The sequence below is a fragment of the Felis catus genome, chromosome F1, assembly GCF_018350175.1.
Source record: "Felis catus isolate Fca126 chromosome F1, F.catus_Fca126_mat1.0, whole genome shotgun sequence".
Taxonomy (NCBI): Eukaryota; Metazoa; Chordata; class Mammalia; order Carnivora; family Felidae; genus Felis; species Felis catus.
The window spans coordinates 55,932,791-55,956,763 of record NC_058384.1 but is presented as its reverse complement, the minus strand read 5'-3'; the positions used below and the strand labels follow the sequence as shown (position 1 = coordinate 55,956,763).

The 23,973-nt window shown below is 38.6% G+C and overlaps 1 long non-coding RNA gene across 2 annotated transcripts; it reads right to left on the bottom strand.

Annotated features, from left to right (window-relative positions):
• Positions 1–1,770: 1,770 nt before the first annotated feature.
• LOC123382904 lies at positions 1,771–16,674 on the bottom strand. Of its 2 annotated transcripts, XR_006592045.1 has the most exons (5): positions 16,454–16,674; positions 15,151–15,234; positions 7,876–7,934; positions 6,567–6,619; positions 1,771–2,041 (listed from the first exon to the last, which is right to left on the bottom strand). It is a non-coding gene; the product is annotated as an uncharacterized LOC123382904 (long non-coding RNA). The 2 variants fall into 2 exon arrangements; XR_006592046.1 differs by lacking the exons at positions 1,771–2,041; positions 6,567–6,619; positions 7,876–7,934 and adding an exon at positions 9,031–9,229.
• Positions 16,675–23,973: the final 7,299 nt, after the last annotated feature.

The window sequence follows — 23,973 nt, the reverse complement described above, 5'->3', positions numbered from 1 at the left end:
AATTATGACCATCGTGGTGACACGTTAGCCCTCCGTTACTTTCCAAAATAAACGATGTAGCTTTGTCACAGTTTTTCGTTTGTTTTTTGTTTTGTTTTGTTTTTTGGGTTTTGTTTGTTTGTTTGTTTGATCCAAACCACGCCTGAGCTTGTGGTCCTTGGATACAATCTGGGATTCTCAGCTTCCTATCCTGTCACACACTCCATATGTGTATTTGTCTGTATGCATGTTTAAGAAAATGATACCAATCATCATGGGTTTCATTTCTGTTCATTTCCCATATAGGATTTGATCAGTCCACTTCTACCTGCAAATGTGAATGAAGGAGTGGGTGATACATACAGAACATGTATGGTACTCTATAAATCGTACCTCATTTGATATGTGTAATAGCTCAGGAAGGTGGTGGCTACTATTAATTTCATTTTGCAGATGAGTAAACCTGAGGCCCAGATGGCTTAAGTGATTCTGTCAAGGTCACACATTTAAAGAATGACCTGGCTGGGAGTTGGCCCCAGATTGCCTCCTCCCTCAGACCACATTGCTTCCGATTCGGATATTTCATAGATCCATATGAAGAAAAGAGCATGGCTTTTCCTTGTTTGCTTCTCTCACTTTTCTGAGTGAGCCCTGTGTGTCTATGTTCAATCTGCTCCTTACACACATAGGACACTCAGTGGGGAGTTTAAAGAACAGTTAATAAAAATCTGTTAATTTTGTGTCTCAATTAGATTTTACTCTTAAAGCCATTATGTGGTAACATATAGTGTGATCTGAAAGTTTCCTGGATGCACCTTTCATTTCCCAATCACACCCACTGAGTGTCATTAGATTTATACTCCTTGTGCATTAATCATTACCCTTCTCAACCATTTCTTTTTCAATATTCTGGATGATCAGGATCAGACTCTCAGTGTATGTGCTGTCCTAACAATTGACTATGATTGACTAGAACTTCACCCCAGTAACAAGCTGCCATTTGGACAACTTGAGAACAAGGGTATGTTGTGGATTATAGGCATGGCAAGATAAAAAGTCAAATGAACCTGGTGTTACAGACAAGAGAAACAGGGTCCAAATCTCTGCCATCTGTCCTTGGATGAGTGGTGCAATCTCTCAGAGCTGAGATTCCTCAACATTAAAATGAAGATTAATGGTGTATTCCATTTTCAAGTGTGACATGGGAGTAAATGAAGCATCAGAGATCTAGCTCTGGAAGGTGCTGCTTAAGTGGCCCAATCTCTGATCAATATTAGTACTCAATCCAACGATCTCTCAGAGATAATGGTGAGCTGCATCTATGCTGGACACAATCTACGGTGCCTTTAATCCATTTGAGCTGCTATAACAGAAATACCACAGTTTGGATAGTTTATAAACAGCAGAAACGTATTTCTCACAGTTCTGGAGAGTAGACATTCAAGATCAGAGTGCCAATACGGTTGAGTCTGGTGAAGGCCCCCTTCTGGGTTGTAGGCTGGTGAATTCTTGCTTTGTCCTTACATGGGGGAAGAGGCAAGTGAGCTCTCTAGAGCCTCTTTATAAAGGCAGAGGCCTCAAAGCTTCTAAGCATCTTCCGAATTTTCATCCCTAAGACCATCATGTTGGAGGTTAGGATTTCAACATATGCGTTTGGGGTGGGGGGACACAAATATTCAGACCATAGCACATGTGTCACTCTATCACTCACCAACACTGATGGCCAAGGGCACATGGACTTCTGTAGAAGTCTCATGCTCCCAGCCCCAAGTAGTTTCCAACATAAAAGGCAAGAAAGCTCAAACACATGAAAGACTGAAGAAGCCCTAAAGAGATACATAATCAAGTAAAGCCACTAACTCATTGTAAAGCTAAACGGGTAAGGGTCAAGAAGAAGGTAAGAGTGATAGAGTGATCTGAGCCAAGTAGGACTGGTCTAAAATGGACAAGACTTTAAGAGGCAGGAGGGAGAGAAGTCAGTTACCTGTGGGTGCTTTCACTTGTCTTGGGCAATGCTGAAGTATCAGAGTGCTGCGTTGCGTAATTCTCTGATAATTCTTACCTTTTGAACAGAAGGAAGACCAGCATTGTTCGAACAACTCTGAACTAAACTTATTCTCATTATACATATTCTGAGACTGAGACTCAGAGGAACTATGGAATTTGACTGAGGTCACAGAGCTAGTGATGGAGAGAACCAAAATTTCAACTGAAGTCTAATTCTGAAGCATATACTCTTCAGACTCAAGAGAATAACTCTGTGTAGTCATTTGGACGTTTAAACCAGGCACATGACTTCAGATGCCCACGGGTGAATTGTTGGCCTCGTATCTGGCCACCTGGTTGAATTTCATAATGGAATTTTCCTTGAAACCTGCTTCGTTCACCTCCTAGGTCTTCCCAACTGGTAATAAATTGAAAAGACTCAGAATTCTGCAATCACATAAGAGTGATGAGAGGTGGCAAAGATTTAAAACGCTTCATGGAGATGCTCTGTTTCCCTTGAATTCTGTTTCTAAGACAATGAGGACACACTCATGAATTATCATGGGAGTGACTCAGTGGGCCATTGGAAAGGAATTCTGTGGTTCTCTGCAGGTCCCAGACCCAGGCTTTTTCCTTTGTTTGGATGGAATAGGTTGAAATTCTGTTTCCCAAATCCCTGTTCACACCCAAGGAAAATCTTGAAAGGCTTTCCCCTTTGCAGTGACAATATTTAACATAGTTAACATGAGTGCTGGCTAATGGCTAAGCAGTAGAGTATCCAGAGTGCCCAGGGAAGGTACTTGGAGGGCCCATTCTAGAAACTATTTGCCAGTTGTTACTGGCAATGTTTTAACAAGCCTGTGGCTGTACTAGTATGTAGCAGCTGAATACCACCTCTACCCTCCTCCCATTTTCTTAGAAATGCCTGTACTGATGATCACTCTGGAAATTTGGGAATGCCAAGCACTGTTAAGGTTGCTTTGACCACCATCATTCCTGGATTTATCCTGTGTGTGAAGAATATCATAGTTTTCCTCAAATTGCTAGTAATGGATAAAGCTTAAGTAATAACCCAAAATGGGGCTTTGGTCTCCCACTGTCTTCAAATTCTCATTTACAGATCTTGAGTAGTCTTGTTCCCTCAGACATCATTAGCTATAGCTCATTCTAACAAAGACACCGGCACCAAAAGTCAATAATCTTAAAAAAAAAAAACACCAAAAAAACAAAAAATACCCACAATCAGTATAGCTTTCTGAAAAAAAATTCTTGTCATGGAGGCTTCTAAAGAGTGTTCAGCATCCTCATCTACAGAAATGAACTGGAATGTGTCAGCCTCACTTCTTATCATGGCTCCATGTAAACAGAAAGACCAATGTAAGGTGGTGTCCTAACAAAGTAGCCAAAGATTATGCAGTAAACCAGGGCAGACTGTATCCACACAGCCTTTCTGTGAGAAACGGAGTACTTTTAATAGACTGAAAATAGTAAACCAAGTCATGCAATCACCAAAACAAACAAATAAAAACCACCATGTTTAAGAGTAAAGACAGGTCATGTGATAGGAAGTCTGGTGTGACTGAGACCCCTCCCCCCAATTAGTGCAATTCTTTCTAATCTTAAGAGGAGTTGCCAGAGTGAAGCTATTTGTATAACCCACAAGAAGACCTCCCACCCCCACATTTTTAACTACATCAGGCCTGGAGAAGTTAAAATGATTTTTAAGTGTTCCATCAAAACCAGGGTGCTTATCACACTGGTTTGGCCACTTGCCTGCATTTAGCTCCCAGTTAATCTCAATGCTGCTGAGCCTGTCTCCTGTGGGGAGGGCGTGCAGGCTCACTGCTGTGCAGAAAGGTGTACAGGCAAACTTCGGAGTGGATTAACCCCTGCTGTTCAAAGTTGTCCAGGAAAACAACGAGAGTGGTGGAGGATCCAGTTATTGAAAATAGCTAGAATCAGTATCTTAAAATTCATGAGGAAAAAATAAGCTCAAAAATCTTAGAAATGCCTCAAAAGCCCAAGTCTAAAGAACCAGTTAAGTAGTAAGAGATCTGCTGTAATCTGCCCATTCGAGAAAAATGTCAGTTATGCATGAGATAAAGAATGTCTTTTGGGGGCGCCTGGGTGGCGCAGTCGGTTAAGCGTCCGACTTCAGCCAGGTCACGATCTCGCGGTCCGGGAGTTCGAGCCCCACGTCGGGCTCTGGGCTGATGGCTGGGAGCCTGGAGCCTGTTTCCGATTCTGTGTCTCCCTCTCTCTCTGCCCCTCCCCCGTTCATGCTCTCTCTCTGTCCCAAAAATAAAATAAAACTTTAAAAAAAAAAAAAAAAGAATGTCTTTTGTGGCATCTTTACCTAAAGCTTACAGTTTGTCCTAATATCACTGATGTGAAAGATGCCAGGTAGTCTCATACCGTTTACATTTTTCTGGGTTCAAATCATACCAATTCTATGTGACATTTATGTGACTTTGAACAGAATACTGATCCTCTGAATCTCAGTTTCATTGTGAGGAAATTAAAAATGCCTTTCTCTTAGTCTTATGAGATGGTTTTAAAGACTAAGTGAATTTCTACAATGTACGTTAACAGTGCGTGGCATATGGTAGAATCTACCTAATTGCTTGTTCTATTTCCCAACGGTACTCAGTAAGCTGTGCCATGGGAAACTCAAAGTGAGCATCAGTAGAAAAGTCTGAGGCCCTGCAGAAAGGCGAGTTACACCGTATGACCAATATGGGTGTCAAGACCTGGAACCTGAACCCGAGTCCTTGCTGAGCAGGCAGACTCAACGGGGAGGAGGATGAGGGGAAACTGAATTCCAGGGAGCTTCTAGTTCCAGACTCGTTCTCCGAACTGACAAATTCCTGACTCTTGGGGATGCTGACCATTCTGTCCACCCTGTATACATCCACATGAGGGGCACTAAGCAGGCAAGTAAAAGGGTTTACTCAGCTGTATCCTTCCCCTAAGCCACACTCATATCTTTGGATTCTTGATAAGAGTTGAGGTAGCACTGCTCACTATGCATGAAATTCCTTTCTACAATCTTCAAACCCAGTCTGAACTTTCTCAGAACTTAGCTTAAGACACACCTATACCACCATCTTCCAGTGCCAAATGTGGTTCATAAAAATGACTTTTCTTAAACCAAAAACTCCCCCTTGAACAAAGAGTTTGAGTTATTTACTGTAGCCTCACATACTTCTATTGATTCAAATCCCTCCTAAAATTGCAGAAAATGCGCCTGTAGATCTTAGCACAGTTTTATACAAAGAGGTATCATTAAGAGAAAGCACTATCAAAATGATTTGGATTTTAAGAATGCACATACTAAGTGACCTTTTGTTTCTTAAAATGTCATAATGAGAATTTCCCCAGGGCCCTCAAAGTCACTAATTTACCTAGCTTTTGTTTTTTTTTTCTTGGTAGCTAAACTAGCAGAAGAAAATATTCTGTTTTTCTCATGTTTTCATCTCCTGATGCCCACTCTGCTCAGAGAAAGAAAAAAAAAATCTCCCAATGTGTTGAGCAGAATAACACCCCCTTCCAAAATGTCTACTACCTAATTCCTGGAACCTGTGAATATGCTATGTTAAATGCCCAAAGGAAATTTTTCAGTGTCATTGAGACTATAAACCTTACAATAGGGAGATTATCCTGGACTATACAGGTGGGCCTGAGCAATCACATGAGCTCTTCAAAGCAAAGAACTTTCTTCTGCTGGAATCAAAGAGATGTAGCAGGAGCAGAGGCAGGAGACTTGGGTTCCGAGGGGAGGTCAAAGAAATTCACAGTGTGAGAAGTTCTTCATCCACTATTGCTGAAAGAATCAGGCCATAAACCAAGGAGTATGGTCATTCTTTAGAATGACCACTGCCTGGCAGTCAACAAGAAACCAGGACCTCAGTCCTACAACCACATAGCACTGATATTTGCCAGTAACCTGAATGATCTTGGAAGTGGATTCTTCCCAGAATTTCCTCATAAGAGCCCAGCCAGCTGACATCTTGATTATGGCCTTGTGACACCTTGGGCAGGGAACCCAGTCAAGGCCACTCAGACATCTGACCCACAGAACTATGAGATACTAAATTTGTATTGTTTTTAAGGTCCTAAATTTGTGATATTTGTTACAGCAACAATAGACCAATATTTCCATGGAGCACATTCTTCTTTCTGGAAGGCGGTACAAGTAAAGTCATCAACCCCCATGCCTTTAGAACATTCAGTTGTGTTGGGACCTGAAAGCTGGCAAACCTTCACATGAAAGTAAGAAGTAGAGAGGAGAAAGAACATGCTATGCTATGTGTCTGCCTCTTACTTGAAGCTCTCTCAAGCAAAGATTCCTCATTAAGTAGATCAAGGGTCAATACACAAGAAGAAAAGAGAATTGCTAAAAATCTGCTTTGGTACTTGTTAAATAATCCTAGGTCAGATTAAACAAATAATGCTATTCCTTCGGTTCCACTTTATGAAGGATGGCTATTGTTACAGATTTAATTGATAACTTTAAACCTAAAGCATGGAAACTATATTTCAGTTGAATGGCAAGCCTGAATTTATCTGATGTCAAGGAAGACTTTACTAGAATACATTACCAGTGCTTTTTCCGAATATGTCACCCAAGACTTTGAGAAGATAAGAACTTCCTCTGAAAAAATAAAAAAGGGAGACTTTCATAAAGTAGGCATTGAAAGGGAATATCTTTTCTGGAAGGTAAAATATAATTTTACTTAAAGGAGGTTGAACATAGCCACACAGAGTAAATGAACAGTTAACCCTGCATATGCAAACTGTAAGTGACTTATGTAAGAATTACATCCAATGGGATGTATAAAGCTGAGAAAGTTAACTAACCCAGAAAACTCACATTGCAGTAACATGGTTTTGATTAAGACTTTTTGATGATGTGGCCAGTGGAGAACATGAGTCATCTCTTAGGAGGTGCAGAAATGGGTGAACCAAAAAGTCACTTGTTAGGGAAAAGAAGGTATGAGTTACAGTAAACAAGTTACTATATATTATCTGCAAAGAGGCCAAACAATTACTTGAAACACAGTGAAACTCTTGGTTGAAGCTGACAGGAGCCATGTTAGGAAAGCAGCATTGACTGAGGGCAGGCTAGGAGTTCCTCCTTTCTAAGTTTCTTGTAATAATGAGGGAAGACAATAGAACAAAAATTCAATTGAGTACAAATGATGGCACTAATTATATCTGGTGTGAAAGTGGTCTTTCCCAAACCCAGTACATGGAAACATGCAGTCTTTTGAGGTAGATATTGTCTGAGGTTTACCTGAGTTCATTATGGCCATATTTCTTGGTGCAACTTACACATATGCTATGCATTTTTAGACCTTGTATATCCACAAGAAACAGATGCTTCTTGGAATTATGGACATGGAGATTTATTTTGTTCAAGTCAACAAGGTGAAATAAAAGAATAGAGCATTTTGGGTCAAGTCTTTAAAATTTTCCATCACACCATCTGCATTCCCATTCAGTCCCCAGATTACTTGGGAAAGCAGTAAGACTTCACTTTCAGGCCAAAGTTACTCAAAATCAATTACTTAAACACTTCCCCGGTGGGATTATCTGAATTTGCAAGACCATGTGTGCCTTTTATACTTACAATTTCTTTTCTTCTTTTTATTTAAAAACATCTGAAATAGTTCAAACTTTTAGAAAAGTGCAGAGAATAATTTATTGAACAGCGTTGTAATTATTATGCAGCTTTATTAAAAATTACTTTTTTGGCCAAATTCATAATCTGATCATCTAACACATGAGTTGCTGAAGGTATCTGATTGGTGCCAGACACTGAATAGATACCTAAATTATATGTAGATGTAGATGTAGATGTAGATGTAGATGTAGATGTAGATGTAGATGTAGGCAGTTCAGTAATACCTTTGCTGTCTCTGTGATTCCCTCTTTCTAAAGCAATCACTGTGAGTTCATTCTGTTTTCTAAAAAGAAAGGAAACAAAGCTTTACTGGGGATTTCTATATTATGGTTTCTTTGAGGGACAGACAGAGTATTACATTTTTGTCTCCTTGATCCTCCCTACATGAAACACTATCTTCTTTTACTTAAAACTCGCACACCCTCCTCCCACCATGAGATAGTCACTGCTAAGACTACTAAGAGCTATAATACATCCCCACCCATCCTGATGCCTACCAAAGAATAGTCCCTGGCCTCTCTAACTTTCCTTTGCTGTCTCCCCTTAACAGGCCCTCAATCATCCTCTTTTCCTTCAGACTGTAACCCACAGACAGATTCTTGTTGTCAGAGAACCCACCATTCCTGAAGAGCATCTCCCTCCCACTCCCTGTCTCCATGTGTCTTCTCGTCTCTGCTGTTTCTGAGCACATTTGAATTCTTTGTTGCCCAAGGATATACAAGGTACATCTTTAAAAACAACTAAGGGAATTAGGGTCTTTTGTAAATTAAGCTCAAGCATCCTCTTAAAAATGCACACTACTGTTTGGGAATAGTTGCCTGATTCATGTCAATGGCTGATGGGTAGAAGTAGCATAGCCTGTAGTGAGTACTTGTTATGTGCAGGCATTTTATAAAGACATAAAGTAGGTACCTGACATTTTTATGAATTTTAAGAAGGCAGGGGGTGGCTCAACAATTAAGTAGCTTGTCCAGATTCACATAAATGTAGCCAGGAATCAAGTGCCATTCTAGCTGCCGTTGGTGTGCTTTCTGCTCCCAAGTAGCTGGCAGTTCTGTGGTCTTTGTTCCAATGAAAGGATTGAATACATAGCGTCACTCCGTGTAAGAACCGGTAACCTTTTCTCTCTTCCACAGCCACAAGACAAAACCACAGGCCGGTTGTCTTATATTTCACAGGCCAGATTGCAGAGATGATAAAAGGAGTCATTCATTCTTTGAAAAACTTTAGGGACATAATCTATGTAATGTTTAATTTCTTTATTTTGATAGCAGCACTTCCTATGTGATCATATATGATCGATTCTAATTCATATGTGGTCAATTACAAAGGCTTAAAGAATTATTTTATTGATTAAAAGAAATTTTAAGATGAATTGATGTTAAGGTAGTTTGATTCAGAACATATCTTGGATCCATTGAGACAAGGTCTTATGAACTTCCCTAAAGATTGTTTTTAACCACATTAATGCTTATGAATAGTCGGATTCGATGTTCTAGAGGTCACAGCTCAGTGATGGCTTAGAAGGAAAACATCCTCTCTGACTTCTTGCTGGTCTTCCAGGACTGCTAACAGGCACTGAAAAGAGAAAAAGGATGTGCCTGTTCCTTCAACTCCAATTCAGACTTCTTCTACTTCAAGCCACAATTGGAAGAGGATAATATATAACATAAAACTGGGATCTCTTTTCTAAGAAAACTTCTATTACATAGTATTGTGAACTTTGTGAGAAGTTCAATTTGGAGTCATTTTGGTTTAGGTGAAGGGTTGGGTCATGTCTCATTTCCCCCAAACTAGTTCATCCGTCTCAGCTTCTGAAGCTGAAGGAATTGAATCCTGAAACACATTTTATTGCTGTTTCTTTAGGACAGTGAAAGAGTCTTGGAATTTAACATCTCCCTGAAGCTATAGAAGTTAAAGGCCCACTGTGTACTCCAAAATCAAAATCATCTGTTCAGGGAGGACTGAGACTTCCTGTGGAAAGTACAAACGTTAAAGGTTTCCATTTTCACTGCTCATCTGAAATAATGTAGGATTTATGATTTCATACTACGCGCAAGTAGGAAAGCCTCCTATTAGATGGTAGGCTATTCCCATGGCTTTTGTGAGTGTCGGTCTAAGGGTGGAGGGGCAGGTAGTCGAGGGCCAGATGTGTGTGGAAACAGATGTGCCGGCCTCTCCCGTAGAACCAGAGATTTGCAGCCGTGGGTGTAGGGTTTGTGTTTGCACTGAAGTTCCCTTGAATTATTTTAAAGGCTATTATTAAATGACTGGTATCCTTTCAAGAGCTTCTGCCCATTTCAGTTGATGAATGTTGCTTTTCTGCTATTTTGGATTATGCCTCACCGTGATGCAGATAAGTAAAGGTTTTACTTCGGAGATCTTATAAAATTGATTGCCATACTCTTGTTTCTTGGTACATTTCCCTTTAAACTTTTTGTGCATGTGTGTGCATGGGGTGCGGTGGGGAACTAAAGCCATAATTATCTCTACCTCAAAGAATGTCAAATATATTACACGGCACTTGCCAACAAGCATACAACGAAGCTTTAACAGCTAAGTTGTTTCTCTCTGCTCATTTCACAACAAACAATACATCTACAGAGAAGAATGAAGAGGCTGGTAAAAGCAGTATTTCTGTCCATTTCAGACAAAGACCTATTGGTGATTGACCTCAATCTGGCTTCTTGGGTAATATGTCCCAATTTCTTGTATCTCTTAGCCTATGTAAACAGAGCAGTTTTCAAAGACACTAGAAAAAAATGACATTTAAATTTAGGATATAACCTTTGTCCTCTGGGTTACTTTTTCCATTTCCAAAAGAGAATGGATATCTAGAAAAGTGGATAGTGGATAATAGCGATTAAGAAGAGATAGGTCTAGAAAGCTACCATATCATCTCAAAAACTCCTACAGAAGCACAAAAGTATGCTGTCATTTACATTGATCCTATTTTTATATAATTACTTTTTAAAAAGCATTTATCCTGTTTTTATATAATTACTTTTTTAAAAGCATATAATTGCTTTTTTTAAATTAATTTTTAAAAATTACACAAAAGGTAACTTGAACTGAAAGAACTAAACAATACCAAATCCCTTATCCTAATATATCAATCATTTTATTTTTTTCTCCTTCCTAGACTAACACAATTTAGGTCTATAATTGTAAAATATCACTAATCATTATATATATATATATATATATATATATACACACATACATATATATATATAATATCATAGTTGACTTTTTCATCAAACTTCTAAGAATTTTTTTTAATGTTTCTTTACCTTTATAAAGATCTTAAAAATAGTTCCATTGAGTTGATGTGGCAAAATTCACTTAACTATTGTTGAACATTTACCAGCTGTATGACCTTGGGCATGTTACATTAACTTTACATGCCCCAGTTACCTCATCTGTAAAATGGTAGTAATAATACTTACGTCATGGGGTTATTGTGAAAGACTAAATGAGCTAATGTGTGTATAGCATTTAAAACAGTGTCTGGCACTTAAGAAGAACTTAGTATGTATTAGTTTTTAAAAATTGTTTTTATTGGAAATTTATAGCTTCTTTAGTGAACATCTTCATTCAGGAAACCCCCCCTCTCTCTTACCCTCTTTCTCAATCTCTTTCTCTCTCTCTCTCTCTCTCTCCAACTATGTCCCAAGTGTGAGGTTCCTAGGTCAAATCAAAAATTTTCCCTATGGAACTGAAGGTGTTTTAAGCAGATTGGATCATGCATTATAAAGATTGTCAAAAAACATCTATGAAATATCTGGGCACCTGGGTGGCTCAGTTGGTTAAGTGTCAAACTCATGGTTTCAGCTCAGGTCATGGTCTCACAGTTTGTGGGTTTAGTCCCCACGTTGGGCTCTGTGCTGATAGTGTGGGACTTGCTTGGGATTCTGTCTCTCCTCTCTCTCTCTCTCTCTCTCTCTCTCTCAAAATAAATTAATAAACATTAAAAAAAATCATCTATGATGAATCTATTTCTACATGGTGTTCTGTAGCCTACTGCTCCAAGCAAATTAAATTGACTCAGTCTTTAACTATTATATTCTAAAACAACACAATAGAAGAAATAGGTAAGCATCCTGCTGGTTCAAGTATGGACTAAAATAAGCTAAGTACAAATAGAGCCATATATGATGTATCACTGGAACATCGCTAGCTTCAGGTTTTTTAAATTGTGGAACAAAGACGTAAAACATGTTATAAGAACAACCCATTCTGAACACTGAGCATCAGAATAAACTCATAAGCTAATAAGGGACAAGGAGGAGATGAAGTCAGTTCTTGTCTGAATAGCCAGCACAGAAAGATCAGGATTTGCCCTGTACGGCTCAAACAGTTTCCTATCAAAACAGCAGTCCCCATCACGCACCCAGGACTTCTCTCTCTCTGTGCTTTAGTTAATACTGTTCCCCTTATTTGAGATACCTTTCCCCCCTGTATGCATCCTCCCAGCTAAAATCCATCCTATCTCTAAAAATCTCCCTCCTCCATGAAGCCTCCCCAGCTGTCCCAGGACTAACATTTGACAGTTACTTGACCAGCTGTGAAGGTGGAAGGGTAGTAAAGCAATAGAGGCCTGAGGAGAAGTCTTCGGGAAATGCTGATGTGTTGGGGATGGGGCAAAAAAGCAAGTAAAACAACAAAAAAAGCATGGTCAGGATGAGACCAGGTGGAAATCTAATGGGGATGAGCATTTCCAGGGAAGGTGTTATAAATGAAGCTGGGATTAGGGGCACCTGGGTGGCTCAATCAATCAAACATCCAACTCTTGATTTGGGCTCACTTTGTGAGATCGAGCCCCATGCTGGGCTCTGCACTGATAGTATGGATCCTGCTTGGGATTCTCTCTCTCTCTCTCTCTCTCTCTCTATCTCTCTCTCTCTCTCTCTCTCTCTTTCTCTCTCTCTCTGCCCCTCCCCCCTCAAAATAAATAAACAACTAAATATATATAATATATATAAATGGAACGGGAATTAGAGTCAAACTCAGTCTAGATCCGCCACTCATTATTCTTCTCTCAGTTGAGGATTTCGTTAGACCCTGTAAATAGCCACGTTTCCTCGTGAAACCAAAGACCACATCACAACCACAGCCGAGCAACCACAGCTTCTTCATATACGACGAACATAGGTGTCTCTTCCATGTTTCTTTAATTGTTGAAGATCTTTCATGTTTCTTAGTTTTTTTCTTCTTCTTTAAATATCAAGATAAAAAGCACTGATTGTATTCTTTTAAAGTTGAGAAAGATTAAAAACTTTTTCCAGAGTATTGTAAAGGCTCAGTGACAAGGATACTTTTCGTGCCCTGAAAAAATTCCATTGTGGGCATTCTGTAAGAAAATGGGCTTTTGTGCCTTTTATAGATTACAGTCCTTTATACAATGGACTTGTCTAAGTTTCTTCCTGTTTTCCAATTGGTTAAATTTAGAACGATTGTTTCCATCTCTTATGAGATATGATGTCTAGGAAAGTGAATGCATAGATGTGATACCAGGGCCCAGCAAGTCTGTGAAACTCAGTTGTAGCTGAGGATATCACCCAACTCCTGGGGTTTTCTCTAGGGTTTCCCATGGGCACAAAAAGGGCATTCTTCTTCATGGCTGCTAGTTTGCAAATCTGTAATATAAGTTTTCTGTCACCTTAACACAAAAGAACTCCATTTTTAATACAAAACCACTTATGTTTAAAGGCATCTTTTTATTTTTAGTTTATGTAACTTTTTGAATTAGACACCTTTTGTGATTACTGTAGTAAAAATGGGAAATACATTTAAACAAAAGGGAGAAAACACCCATTTTCCTATCATCCATATATAACCACTGTTAACAATTTTATATATATCCTCCTAGATTTTACATAATATTTAAGAATTGGTTACACTTCTATATTTCCATTTAAATAAATATATTTCACAGTTTTATGTATCCTTTTTATAAACATTCATGCATATTGCTATATGACTTTGAAAGTTTATCTTTCCATATCAAGAACAACAATGCTTCTACTGCATTGCTTTATGGCTACATGGTTTTTAATTGCATAAGTGAGTCATAATTTAGGTGCTCTGTTAAACTAATTAAATAAGGAGTCCATTAGACTGATGGGCTGAAATGCCATGGTGGCATATACATAAGCAAACCAAATCTAAGCCTGTAAATGCCTCAAGGTTATGAAATCAAAATGCTAAAGCGCAAACTGCCAACTAGACTTCAAGCTAAAGCCAATCAATACTATCTTTTGGGTTTTTTTTTTAATGTTTATTTATTTTTGAGAGACACAGAGCTTGAGCAGAGGAGGGGTAGAGAGAGAGGGAGACATAGAATCCAAAGCAGGCTCCAGGCAGGCTCTGAGCTGTCAGCAAAGAGACCGACATGGGGCTCGAACCCATGAACCACGAGAACATGACCTGAGACAAAGTCTGACCCTTAACAAACTGAGCCACCCAGGCACCCCTGTTGTCCTTTTTTTAAGTAATATTCTTTCTTTGCTTCCACACCTTCTCTATATCTTTCCTTTGGCTCCTGCCAAGGAATGTTCCTAACCATTTCTGGTTTAGTGCTGCCTGATTGGCATTGATTTTTGTCCAGATTAACTCTTAAAGTCTTTACTATGCTTCTATTTATCTTCTAAAAACTGCATCCTCTGTTGTTGGAGATCTAGATTATAATAAGTCTTATAAATAATGCCACTTTGACTTATTAGCATACTTTTTAGCCCAGGGTCTGGAGCCATCTCATCTGTAGAATGAAGATAATACAATTCTTTCCTCATTGGGTTTTTTTTTTCCTGAGGAGTAAGTGATTTAGCACAGAGCAAAACCTCATAAATGTTATTATGCTTCTTCACCATGATGCTAAATTTTTAGTAAGAGCTGTTATAATATCTTAGAATATCTCTAGTTTAAGTTCTGTGCATCCAAAAAAAAAAAAGACTTCTAAAAGAACTTCTAACTTCAGTTAGTTAAAAAGATACTGCAATTTGATAGAAGTTAAAACTATTTCTTTTGCAGGCTTTGTGAAAGTCGTGGACTTATTGGTCATTTTTATGCCTGCAGGACTTAAAGCAAATGCTGGGGCTTTACTATGGGCCCGGGTTTTCTCAAGGCATTGGTCAGTACACCTGCCGTGACTGGAGACAACTTTGCCTGTTCCTCTGCCTATATCAATATGGTAAAGGGATATGAACTCTTTCTGCCTGTCTGCTAGCTGGGGCCATGCTAGGCCCCCTCTGAGCCCAAATGTCTCTACCCATTGTGATCATTTTTATCCAATGACTAGAGCATTGTCATATGAATAAATACAAAGCATGATTTCAGAGGTAGAGAAACAACAGCATCTCTGTAACCTCAGGGCCTCCTCCCTGGCAGTCTCACAAGATGTGTGCTTGTTGATTTGAATTTGACTCTTTTAGACATTGGCTGAAAAATTCTAGTGAAAGATAATCAAATCTTGAAGAAATCGCTGGATTGAAATCTACCTTTATTTAATTTGGGATCTCCTTGCTTCCAGTGTCTTCCAAGTTTCCCCTAGAAGTACTGAGAATTCTTTTGCGTGGATAATCCTGTTGATGAAAGAAAAGGTACATGACTAGGGGTGGGTTTCATGACTTTGTCCCCCTTGTAGTTTCTTGGCTATAGGAAAAGTTATTTGGCTTTGCCCGGAAAAAAAATACAGAAACTTGTTTTGTTATACATTGAATAACTTGTCTTTAAAAAAAATACTCTGGCAGCATTTGAGATTCTAATGAAAAGCTTATAATTGTTCTCATGCACAAGGCATTCAACTTAGAAAAGGCCTACATTGTCCTGCACACGTTTTGATTTACCAATGCCATAGCCCCATTGATGTCGTTGAATAATATGCAAGTAACAGAGACGGAGAGCAGAGCAGCCTTACCCTGGAGGGATCAAAGCAGTGCAGCCCACAAGGATAGATGGAAAATTCTAGATGCAGGACTTGTGGTATAAAGTTTAAGTTCTTAAAATGCATCAGATACAGGCTGAATTGCAGCAAAACATACATTTGCCAGTGAGACAAAGGTAACTGCCTCAGGCCCAAAACTGAAAAAGGGAAAAACAGTCTCCTTCAATGGCAGCCTACAGAGAGCTGCTTTGGTCTCTGTGGCTGTCAGAGCGGCTAGGTGAGACTGTGGGGCTAGCACCCTGTTCCCTCCAGCTCTAGGGTTTGGGCTGACACCCTTTAACTCCATTCCCTTTGAGCACCCATGGTTTGGCACCTGAGGCCTCAGAGCTTCTTTCAGTTAATTTCACTCATTTACCTCTTCTAAGTAGCATGAAAAATATAAAAATGAAATAGATACTCCAGTCTTGTGAGGGAGACAGACATGTAATAGATTAAAATACAATGCAATAAACCAACAATAGAGTTGGCACAAGGTGGTATTGAGATTACAAACAAGAAGACTTAATTACTAGACAGGTGTAGTTGGGCCAGATTCTGCAAGAAAAGAGGAGTTTTATGAGTAGAGACAATGAAGAACTCCAGGCAAAGGCCTAAAAGACCCTGTTGTATTGTGAACTGGTGAGAATTTTGAGGAGGGTGAGGCTGGAAAGGTGGACAGGGTCAGATGACAAAGTTACCTTTAAGTTCATTCAAAAGAATTAGATTTATTCTATAAATTTCTATAAATCTATAAATTCCCCATGTAATTTTTATGCAGAGAAATGCCAATAAATGTTCTCTAATTTAGCAAACAAACAGTAGACATTTCAGATTCTTAGACATCAAGTGTTACTGAGGCCTGAAAAATCAGTCCCTACCTTTAGCATGAAATGGGAAAAAGTGATTTTGGTTTTTGCCCTCCTTCTCCAACCAACCTGCTTGGGTCCCTGGGTCCTTCATACAGTCTCTAGGCCCAGGGTTTCAACCTCCTGTGCCTCCAGGCTTTCCGTATATGACAAGAATATACTGGCAAACACTTTTTTTCATAGAACCCAGCATTCCCCTAGCATTTTATGTTTGAAGAAGATCTAGAATTCTCACTCTCTCACCTAATGTGTTTGGAATTTCCACTGAGGGCCTCAATCACAGAGCCAAACAACTGAATGCAAGCAGACATTCCAGAACCTGCAAGAAGAAGTACTTCTTGGATAGGGGGGATCATAAGACTTCTCCAATCACAAGAAGTTGGGAGTGTATTATCCCAACTACCAGCAAAGCTAGTTCTGGAGAGGAAATTATGTTAAGGGGGCACACCTACGGGCAGAATGAGAGGAAGGAACCATCTTGATCTCAGAATGACATGGTTAATTGTTGTCTTTGTTGCTCAGAAAATAGGTGTCTGAATTGCTTACTCCGAGTGCCATGCTATGCTTGTGTATTAAATGGGAATAATAATAGAGTAGGGACTCTCTTACCAAATGGTCAGATCACCAAAGTCTCCAAGAATTCCCTCTACAAACTACACTCACTGGTAAACTGAGTCCCTGCCACCGGAAGGCCTCTTTCTCACACACTTCTACTCCCGGCAGTCGAGTCATCAGGGGTCGGTTTTATTTGTTCCCGAATTCATTTATGCCAGTTGTGTTTTTAAGGAATTTGTGTATTTTAAGTAAATATTACACAAACCAATAAAATTAGGATTGTACATTTTTAAAATTTAAATACTTTGGACTGACTCCATTAAGTTGACTCATTAAGAAAAACAAAGTGAAAAAAGAGAAGCAACGGTTGTGAGATTCGATGTGGGCACGAGAATTATAAAGATCAGGGCATCAATTATAAAACTCTTACAACAATAGACATAGTTTAGAGATAACTCTGCATTTATACAGATACCTATGGTTCCATTTCTTACCAGTACTGTTTTTAATTTTTATTATTGAACTACAGTTGATGTGCAACGTTATATTACTTTCAGGTGCACAATGTAGTGATTCAACAATTCTATACATTATGCAATGCTCACCATGCCAAATGTAGTTACCATCCGTCACCACACAATGTTAATACAATATCATCGACTATATTCCCTATGTTGTGCTTTTCCTCTCTGTGATTTATCTTTTTTATAATTGGAAGTTTGTATCTCTTAATTCCTTTCACCTATTTTGCCCATCCCTCCACCCTCCTCCCCTCTGGCAACTATCATTTTTTTCCCTGTATCTGAATGTGTTTCCGTTTTTTTGTTGTTTGCTTGCTTTATTTATTAGATTCCACATACAAGTGAAATTATATGGTATTTGTCTTTCTCTGCCTCACTTATTTCACTTAGCATGATGCCTCTAAGTTCATCCATGTTGTTGTAAATGGCAAGAACTCTTTTTTTTACAGGGCTGAATAAAATAGTTCAATATATATATATATATATATATATTTACATATATATACATACACATATATATTTACATATATATACATACACATATATATTTACATATATATACATACATATATACATATATATTTGTACATGTATATGTATATACATATGTACATGTATATGTATATATACATGTACATATGTATATGTATATATGTATATACATATGTACATGTATATGTATATATATGTACATATATATGTATATATGTATATATATGTACACTACATCTTCCGTATCCATTTACCTGTGGATGGGCAGAGGATCTGAATAGACATTTTTCCAAAGAAGACACTCAAAGCTACAGATAAATGAAGAGACACTCAACATCACTAATCATCAGGGAAATGCACATTAAAACAACAATGAGAAATCACCTCATGGCAGTCAGAATGGCTAGTATAAAAAAAAAAAGAACAAGTGTTGGTAAGGATGTGAAGAAAAGGAACCCCTGTGCATTGTTGATGGGCATATAAATTGGTGCAAACTCTGTGGAAAACAGTATGGAGTTTCCTCAAAAAATTAAAAATAGAAATACCACTTGACCCAGAAATTCCACTACTGGCTATTTATTCAAAGAAAAAAAACTAACTTGAAAGATATATGCACCCCTATGTTCATGCCAGTATTATTTACAAGTGCCAAGATATATAAGCAACCCAGAATTTTTAAGGTAATTTGAAACATTAAGCATTAAATTTTATCACCTCCATGTTTCATTTAAAATGCGATCTGAATAAAAATTTTTCCAACCTGATTTTTATTAGACATTTCATTCATAAATTTAGAATATGAAAAACCATCTGGCAGTCTTATTAAAGATGCAGATGATAGAACCTGGAGCCTTCTAGAGATTCTGATTGGAGGTCTAGATTAACACCCAGAAATCTAAATTTTTAAAAGGCTTTTCAGGTGATCGTGATATAGAAGTTAGAAATGCTAAGATTTGACACTCTTGTCTGATGATAACTTCCAGCTACTTTGACCTTCCTCATTTTTAGCAATATGCCTGCAAAAACCAAGCAAAGGAAATATTTGTTGGACAAGCATTTCACTCTCCTAGGCTGCTTGGTTTTGTATACTAGCTTTTCAAACTTTCACTGTATTGTTTTTTTTCCTACAATCAAAGAGTAAGGAAGTTTTAGAGTTCAGACTAAAAGGGATGTCATGATGACAGTGAGTAAAAACATTAATATCTCAATTAGTTTAAACTTATTTGACATTCATTTAGTGAAAAGATAGACAATACATTTCATTGATGGATGTAGCCAAATATTGCAAACAGTTTGAGAATATTTGGCATGATTTTTATCAATCGCAGATGTTGAAGACAGGAAAGACTTCATAGGTTCACCAGGTCATTGGCTTCTGTCCACTAAGGATGGCCTAGCACATCAGAGACTAGATCTTAGTTCTGGGAAATTCTGAAGTCTTTGAGCCTCAAGGTATTATTTGTTCAATTCTCTTATTCCAGGAATAATGACTTTCCAATCACCCCCAAAGGGTTGTATATCTAACATTTTCTCAGTACTGTTTAAATTTTAGCATTTGTGTTACCACCTCCAAGATTTACCTTCTTGATAATTCCCATGACCTTGTTGGAAAATGCCTTCCAGGATTTTACAAATGGTCTTAAAATCTATCCTAAAACCGTCCTACTACAAGTTAATTTCCGTATTTCTGGTCCACAATGCGATTAGAAAGATAACGTTTTGTCACTCACATTGTATCACCCTGTATACACTCAGAGAGTTTAAGTAATAGGCAACATTATTGTAAGTTTACATCCTGTTCTTTATACCCTTAAAATGAAGTCGTAGTCCAGATAATTTGATATAGGGAGTGATTAAAAAAACTTTCTATTTTTTCTAGTAATGCATAGTTCCCCCCCTCCTTTGGTGGTAGGCTTATGTTCCAAATTATATACTTCTGAGGTTTACATTAAACAAGTTGTCCTGTGTGTTCACCAACTACCAGTGAAGAAAGTCAGCTCTGAGTTTTACAGATTGACAAGGGAAGGTAATTTGACTTAATTCTCTATTAAATAAATGAGATAGATAGATAGATAGATAGATAGATAGATAGATAGATAGATAGATGATAGATAGATAGATACATACATGCATACATATATGCGTACCTTGTTCAATTTTGAATTAAAGTGCAGCATGGAAGCACCTGGGTGGCTCAGTCAGTTGTTTCTGACTCTTGAATTCGGCTCAGGTCATGATCCCAGGGTCTTAGGATCAAGCCCCATGTCAGGCTCTGTGCCGACCAAGAGCCCGATTAGGATTCTCTCTCTCTCTTCCTCTGCTCTTCTCCCCAGCTCATGCACTCTCTCTATCTCTAAAAAAATAAATATATAAAAGGAATTTAAAAAATAAAGTGCAGCATGAAAATGAATGTCCATGTGCCTTCACTAGAAGGTTGACCATGTATTCTCCCAAATTGTCCTCTTACACAATTTTCTTCCAGAAGAAATGTTTTCATTGCTCTCTTATTGGCCTGCCTTTGTTAAGCCGAGTCATTAAGTCTTTGTTTCTTCATTTAGAAGTAGTGACATCTACTTTGAAAAAAGTACTGAACTGGGTATTATAAATACATGTAAATATCAATTTTTTTTCCAACGTTTTTATTTATTTTTGGGACAGAGAGAGACAGAGCATGAACGGGGGAGGGGCAGAGAGAGAGAGGGAGACACAGAATCAGAAACAGGCTCCAGGCTCCGAGCCATCAGCCCAGAGCCCGACGCGGGGCTCGAACTCACGGACCGCGAGATCGTGACCTGGCTGAAGTCAGACGCTTAACCGACTGCGCCACCCAGGCGCCCCTCAATTTTATAATTGCTTGTCACAAAACCCACTTGTCCTAAAAATGAAAACAGGACAGATAAAAGTAAGAATGGGATGGATGAAATTTTCCAATCATGTTTACTTTTCTATTAGCTACTCATCTCAACGTGTGTGTGTATGTGTGTGTGTGTGTGTGTGTGTGTGTGTCTGTCTGTCTAACCACATATTTAATTTATAGAGCTTTTGAAATTTTAGAGTGTTTCATAGGCGTTTTTCTTTTTCATCCAACTGATTTTTAAATATCGTAGATGGAATTCTTACCAATATATGTAACATTTCTACATATCATTAGTCTTTACAGGTTTCTGATATAATCAGACTCGATCTAACTCCAGGCATAGGTCTACACAGTTCACTGCTGTGTCCTTGACTGATCCTAACTGTCTTAGCTGATTGTATGCTTATGTGGGCATGTAGAAAACATTTTTCTCTAGGCCACATTCTTTTGAAGAGACTAATGCTGTCTGACTCCTCTTTGGCTAGACCTACCACATATGTCTACTTCTCCTGAACCACTGTGTGTGCAAAGAGGATTCTAGAGTCTGGATGTATCTGGATGTATCTTTGCTCCTGAAGACAGAGCAAAGCCACACCTCTATTCACATTTTTCTCAAACTGGGAACTGCTGGAAAGGAGGGAAAGGCAGAACACAAGCTACTTCTCAGGGACCCAACCCAACTTCCAACTTTATTAGATAGACCCTCTGCTTTCTTCTTTTCTCTTTGTAGCATGTGGAATCTTTATATATGTCAAGAGAAAAATGGCTGATTTTTAAAGTCTGATCATTCTACATCCTGATTCCCTTTGGGCAAGTGGCTTAGAGAACCCACAAACCCAACTTTTAGGACATTCAAACCATACATTTTTCCATGAGTTCGAAAATTTTATTTTGAAGCTCAAAAGTCATGGATTGACTTTCTTTCTGCATTTGTTTTGTGTCATGTCTTCCCTGAGGAAATAAAAGCAGAATAAGTACTTGCCTGACTTGGGATAGAGTTGAGAGTAGGGTGGGGATCAGCCAGTGGATGGGGTGAGATGGGAGGGTACCAGTATCAGAAAATACTAAAGGAAAACCACATTTTGGGGGGGGGGGAAGACAAAAAAATTTCAATTACAAAACAAAAAATGTGTTATCTCACTACTGTGAGATGAAAAGAACTTATGATGTGCTCTTGGCTTTTGAGAAGACACTTTTATTTGATTCTTAAACAATAGTAAATAAAAGCTATGACATCACATAGATGCTACAAATTCAATACACTGGTCTTGGTCATAAGTTGTGCAAGTTCATGAAAAGAGGTTCTAAACAATGTCACCAGAACTTTGCTTATGGATCTAACTAACCCCTGTACACTGAAGCTCACTGATTTCTAAGATGCTTCTTATTTTCCACTACCAAAAACAAAAAAACAAAAAAACCCCATTTTTTTTAGTAGGCAAACCATGAAACACAAACAGAAGTCAAAGTGAGTACAGCAAGACGGCAAGCCTCTTATATATAGTTTTGAAGTCTCTTGCAATAATATTAGAGGAACTAATGAAAAAAGGAACTGGGAAAGCTTGCAAAATGCACCTGGTGAGCAAGCACACAATCTCCCTCTCACACTCTCTCTTATATTATACAAACGAACAGGCTCAGTTCTCTTGCCAAGGGCAGCTTCCCCCCACTTATCCTGTTACATTAACATTTGTGCTGGCATTCATGTTCTGCTTGTTCTCCAGAGTGGGGTTGCCACAGTGAAACTTGGAGGTGGTCTTTCCTCGGTCAGACTGCCCCCCTTTTGCTTTGCCCCTTCATTGCCTCATTCCCACATACATGGAAGTGAGGTTTGATCAGACACTTTGGCCCGACATAGTGTGATATTTTCAACTAGCCATTTCTTTGGAGAAACAAAGTAAAATAAATGAGACAGGGAGGGAGAGAGTGTTATGGCACCCTCTCTACAGTGTGTGCGCGTGTTTTTTTTTTAACTGCAAATTTGAAAACCACAGTTCTGGCTGCCTTTTTGTAATGGAGCAAACTATTATAGTCAAAGAACCGGCTTCCCCCTCCTCCCACCTTCCCTCCCTCCACTGTAGTCTCCCAGGTTCTCCTCTTCTCACACTATTTTCCATTCTAGTGACTGGCAAAAAGCTGGAACAAGGAGCCACCACCTATGGTGTTTTGAACAGAATCAATTCCTGGCACCTCCCAAAGGAAGACAGAATGTTCAATAGGTTTTATTAGTTCTCAATGTTTTTAGTGCACTTCTTCAGGGGGAGGAGGCAATGGGGAGTGGGATGGGCAGGGAAGGACAAGGAAAGCCCTAATAGTCTTCCACTGCATCTCAGAATTTTCAGTGACTTTGTCTTGGCATGGGAATCACTGGGTCATGGTCTGCATTGAAACAAATACCTTTTATGTCCTATGGTGAAAGAGAGAAATGAAAAGGAGGGAGAATAAATCTGTAGTTATTGCATTCTTCTGGAACTTCAGTGTTGTGTTCTCGTGAATCCAAATGACTTAAATAGTAAAAAGGAGATTGCGAGGACTGAGTCCAGTGGGAAGAGTGAAAAAGATATCAAGTCACTTTCTTTCTTCTCCAGTCAGAGTAATATTTCTCCAGTCCCTTTCCCCAATACCCAGCTGGGTAGTAAGCATCTGCACCACCTGATATAGTTATACTTTCCTAGCAATGGCTTTTGGCCAAAATTCCCTATGATATCTAAACAGTCTTATTCTCTCCATTATTAACCATAGCCTTAGACCTCACCTTTCCTTACTATCTTCCTGAATAGAAGATAAACTGTTTGATCATCTAGATGCAAACAGACTCGAAAGTAAGTAGATTGTAGCTAGTCAGCATCCTCCACTAGCTTTTATAAATCTGTAACCTAGCAGATTATGCCCCTAGAGATACTGCTTGTTTAATCTAATCGTAGATTATTAAAAACCTCAGGATTTCTGAACACCTCAAACAAGTGGTTTTCTCTTAACATTTAACATTTGTTTTTATGCTGTATGCCACTTCCTGAAAATCAACAATTAAAGGAAAGAATTAAGCATTTGTGCTGTTCTTATAAAATGAAATGTACTTACAGTTGATGGAAGAAAGTGTTTCTTTA